Source organism: Mustela lutreola, chromosome 10 (genome assembly GCF_030435805.1).
Source record: "Mustela lutreola isolate mMusLut2 chromosome 10, mMusLut2.pri, whole genome shotgun sequence".
Classification (NCBI taxonomy): Eukaryota; Metazoa; Chordata; class Mammalia; order Carnivora; family Mustelidae; genus Mustela; species Mustela lutreola.
In genome coordinates, this window is record NC_081299.1 from 56,023,714 (window position 1) to 56,029,118 (window position 5,405).

At 33.7% G+C, this 5,405-nt stretch overlaps 1 long non-coding RNA gene across 1 annotated transcript; it reads right to left on the reverse strand.

Moving 5' to 3' along the window:
* Positions 1–1,067: 1,067 nt before the first annotated feature.
* LOC131809403 (uncharacterized) lies at positions 1,068–4,983 on the reverse strand. Its single transcript, XR_009345158.1, has 2 exons — positions 4,691–4,983; positions 1,068–1,304 (listed from the first exon to the last, which is right to left on the reverse strand). It is a non-coding gene; the product is annotated as an uncharacterized LOC131809403 (long non-coding RNA).
* Between the last annotated feature and the right edge of the window lie 422 nt (positions 4,984–5,405).

The following is a 5,405-nucleotide window of genomic DNA, read 5'->3' on the forward strand; positions in this document are numbered from 1 at the left end:
TGTTAAGTCCAATAAATCAGTCTTTCCCTTTATGGTTTTGTTGACGCTCACTTAAGAAATCTTTTCTTACCCAATGTCTTGAAGAAATTCTCCTGCTTTCATCTAGAAGCTTGATTGTTTTACTTCCATATAGAAGAGTATGTTTCATCACAAATAATTTTTTCCATATGTATATCCAATTGAGCCAGCATCATTTCTTTTCCACTATATTGAAGTAACCAGTATGTAGCAAATTAGGTGGCCATGTTTGTGCAGGTGTTCTGGGATCTCTATTCTATTCCATTTGTCTATTTACTCAACCTATGGTAACATCAGCTTTACACAAAGCCTTGAAATACAGTAAGTCTCCCAGGTTTGTCCTTCTTCAAAATTGTTTTGACTTTTCGAAGTCCCTTGAATTTCAAGTAAATTTTAGAATCATTTTGTCTAAATTTCTACAAAAGAAATTGCTGGGTTTTAATTAGGATTACACTGAATTTATTTGATCAAGAAATGACATATTCATATATTAAACTTTCTAAGAAATGAACATAGGATTTCTTCTATTGATTTGGATCTTCTTCAGATTCTTTCAGTCATATTTTGTAATTTTTAGGAAACAGGTCTCACATTTCTTTTGTTAGATTTCTTTCTAAATATTTGGATTTGGGGTGTTATTATAAATGATAATTTAAAATTTTTTATTTTCTATTTTGGTACTAATTATATATGTATATATATATATAATTTAAAAATTAATTTACTATAATTTATTTATAGATTCTTTTCCTTTTTTTACAGGAGCAAGCATGTCATATGTATAATGACAATTTTACTTCTTCCCTTCCAAACTGTATAGCTTTTATTTTTTTCTTGCCTTATTGTAATGGCTAATTCCAGTGCAATGCTGAACTGAAAAGTCACCCCTATTATTTGATATTTGTTTTGGAAATGTTAGCCAAAGCAATTAAATAAGAGAATTAAAATGAGGCAAGAAGGAAATAAACTTATAATTATTTGTAATTGATATAATTATAAACCCTAAAAATATGAACAATTCAAATAAAAATTATGTCAAGACAAAAGAATTCATTAAAGTAATCACAAATTTAATATAAAAGTAAGGTCAATTATTTACTTTAGGATAACGATTCTCTCTCAGAAACAGAATGGAATGAAGTGTCTCATTCACAATTAGTATGAAAAGTTGAAATTTGGGGTGGTTCCGTTGGTTAAGCATCCCACTCTTGATCTCAGCTCAGGTTTTAATCACAGGGTTGTGAGTTCAAGCGCTGTGTTGGGCTCCATGCTGGGTGTGGAGCCTGCTTTAAAAGAAAAAGAAAGTTGAAATTAGAATGAATAAGAAAGCACAGAAATTTTAAATTCCTCAGAGGTACATTAAAAAAAGTTAAATAGAGGGGCACTTGGGTTGTTCAGTGGATTAAGCCTCTGCCTTCAGCTGATTTCAGGGTCCTTGGATTAAGAGCCGCATTGGGCTCTCCGCTCAGCGGGGAGCCTGGTTCCCCCTCTCTCTCTGCCTGCTGCTCTACTTGTGATCTCTCTCTGTCAAATAAATAAATAAAATCTTTGGGAAAAAAAGTTAAAAAGATGTAAAAACATCCTTAATTTGGGTATAAGACTCAATATTTTAAAAGACGTCAGTTATCTTTGAATCAATAAGAAATATGAGCAAGACTTTTGGGGTTTTCTTGAAATTTGATCTAAACAATAATAAAATTCATATAAGAAAAATACACATAAGAAAAAATACTAGGGGCACCTGGGTGGCTCAGTGGGTTAAAGCCTCTACCTTCAGCTCAGGTCATGATCAGGTCCAGGGATTGAGCCCCGCATTAGGGCTCTCCGATCGGCGGGGAGCCTACTTCCTCCTCTCTTTCTGCCTACATGTGACCTCTCTCTCTCTCTTTCTCTGTCAAATAAATAAAAAGTATCTTAAAAAAAAAAAAAAGAAAAAATTCTAAAAGAGAAGAATCATGAGGGAAATAATAGATAATGTATTTAAAATTGTGTTTTCCTGATCTTGGATGAGACAAACAGATCAATGAAACAAATGAGAAAATCCATAAATCATCCTAATTATCAGAATTTAATAAATGATAAAAGTTGCACTTTAGTAAATGAGGCAATATGAATTATTGAATAATCAATGCTGGTAAGATTGGCCAAATGCTTAAAGAACATAAAGCTAAATTTTCCTCTTTATCTTCTATACTAAAATGTGAAAAACAAACACATAAAATATTTAGAAGAAAACATGGAATATTAGTTCATAAATAATTTTGGCATGAGAAAGGCCTTTCTGAGTATTTTCAAAGATATCAAGCTATACAGGAAAAGTTTAGACCCCAAATTATATCTTAATATTTTAAATTTTTATCAATTTTAAAACTCTATACAGCAAAAAAGGGCAAAAGTAAAGACAAAAACAGATTGAAAAAAATTTTTGCCATACGTATGACAAACTTTTTTTAAAAAGATTTTATTTATTTGAGAGAGAGATACAGAGAGAGCATGAGTGGGAGAAGTGTTAGAGGGAGAAGAATAAGTAGACTCCCCACCAAGCAGGGACCCCTGCTCCAAGCTTTATCTTAGGTCCCCGAGATCCTGACCTGAGCTGAAGTCAGACACTTAAACAACTGAGCCACCCGGGTGCCCCAAACTATCTTTAATACACAAAAATTCTCACAAATAAGTAAATAAAAGATAAATAACTCAATGGGAAAAATGGGCGTAGGGGTTCATGGAAAAAATATTTTAGATGATTAACATAAGAAAAGATATTCAGCCATATTAATATTTTAAAGTATACAATTTAAAATAAGGATAGTCATTTTTTTCAGTAAAATTAAAAATTAAAAGATTAGGTAGGTCCAAGGCTATAGGGAAATAGGTATTTCTATATATTGTTGATAGTACAAGTTATTACAAACCTTTTTTTAAAACATTTTATTTATTTATTTATTTGACACAGAGAGAGAGATCACAAGTAGGCAGAGAAGCAGGCAAAGAGAGAGGGGGAAGCAGGCTCCCCACTGAGCAGAGAGTCAGATGCGGGGCTCGATCCCAAGACCTTGGGATCATGACCTGAGCTGAAGGCAGAGGCTTCAACCCACTGAGCCAACCAGGCACCCCAATCATTACAAGCCTTTTATAGAAAATTTATCAATATCTTTCCAAATTACCTATGAGCATACCCTTTGATGTCCATCTTGAAATTTATCTTTCTCATATACCTGCAGAAGTTGTCAGATATATGTATAGGAATTCCAGTTTTGTTATGGTATTGCTTTTAATAGTGTTATTATGTCTCCCCAATAGTGAATTGTGACTCCCCAAATTGATCTGTTGAAGCCCTGAATCCCAGAGTATGACTGTATTCAGAAATAGGGCTTTCAAAGAGGTGGTTAAATTGAGATGCGGCTGTTTTAATCTTATCTGACAGATGTCCAGATAAGAAGAGATTGGAACACAAAGGAAAGACCACAGGAAGATAGAGTGAGAGAACAGCCACCCACAACCCAAGGAGAGAAATCCCTGAAGAAATTAACACTGTGAACACCTTGATTTTGGGTTTCTGGCCCCAGTATTATGGGAAAATGAATTTCTGTTGTTTAAGCCAATCAGTCTATGGTATTATGTTATGGCAACCCTAGGAAACTAATACAAATAGAAAAAGTGAAATATTTTAAATGGCTACAAAAAGAAGAAAATGTTACCAGTGATTATCCCCAGAAACTAGGACAATAGAACAGAGAGGATAGAAGGCAGGGAAATTTTGTTTTACTTTGTACCTTTCTATTTTGTTAATTTTTAAAATATCAAACCTATATTATTATTGTAATAAAATAGTTAATTTTTTAAAGCAATGGGAAATTTGTACCAACTTTGTATGTGTGTGTCTGTCAGTTTTTGAAGTCCCAAAATATCATCAAGACATTTCTGAGAGCATAAAATTTTCTCTTGTGTTACTTATTTTTGATTTACTATTTTTTCATGATCTAGCTTCAAAAATAAGTAAAAATTCATTTTGACTCTTGTCTGGTTCAGTTGAAAATAATTCAGCAGTATCGTTTTCTATTATTTTTCTTTCATAAATGTTTGGATTTATTTAATCTTTTCCCAAAACTTGAGAAACCACAATTTTGTGCATACAAGAATTGCTTTGGGGTATTTAGAAAAATCCCTCAGCTTAAAGTTGACTTCTTTATTTTTCAAGAAGACATCAACCAACCTACTGTAACATGAAACAAGTAATAACCATGCAGTTATAATAGGCCTCTCTTTTAATTACAATCTAGGCAAGAAGGGTTAGGGATAAGTATATAGTAGACAGCACTATTATTGGGCAATATTCCACTTTAAACACAAGTCCACAGCCCTACTTCATATCTCCTTAGAAACATGATTCTCAGATAATGAAGGAAATAGAAAAACATGGTATACTCACTAATTATTATTTGGCCTTTACTATAGCTCTAATGCCAACATTTCTGTTATGGAAGTCTAAGGAAACATCTCATTTTGGTTAAAAAAAAAAAACATGGTAGTAAATGCATTAGTTAAGCAATGGAGAATGTGAAGTTTAATTAACACACCTGGAATTGTTCAGATGTTCTTCAAGCAGAGAGATAACAGAGTAGGAGTGGATAAAATGTTCTAACTGAATGGTAGGAATGTCCCTGGGGCTTACCTCCTTAAGCCTTCTCACAGTTGGCTTGCATGGGTCCACAGGCTTCAAGGACATTATAATCCAACTGAATGAGTATTTTTTATTTTTTATTTTTTCTGATGTGCCTCCTATGGGTCTGGAGCTTCTATTAGGTCCTGTGAAGGGCATATAAGAAGTAGATTAAAATCTGAAACAGCTAGGTGCTGTGGAGAACATTAGAAATCAGGCACCAGCAGTTGCTTTTGCCCCCACTGAGCAGAGAGGAGGGAGGCCACCCCTACTGCAGCACCTCATCTCAGGAATAGTCATTGCAAAGTGAAAGGACAACGGAGGAAATACCACATGACTTGTTGGAAATTTCACAAACTTCTATCTTAAAGGCTCATGTTTAGGCTACATTAATTACTTAATGTGTAACTTACTCATTTGGTCATTCATTGTGTTCAACAAATATTTACTTGGTGCCCATTACAGGCCAGGCATTATGCCAGATGCTTGGAATATGATCTATCACATGGTTTTCCTGACTTTCAGGAGCACACAGATAAATGGCATTGGCAAAAAGTAAAGTAGTGACTAGGTTTTTCAAATCTTGAAATACAGCTGGGGAAGTTCTAGAGTCGTGTGCAAATAGGGATTTTTTTAAAACCACAATGGGTTTTGGTTTATTATTGAGAATCTGTGAGCTTCTCTGTGTTCAGAAAAATGTTTAGCACAAGGTTAAGAGAAAGGAGAC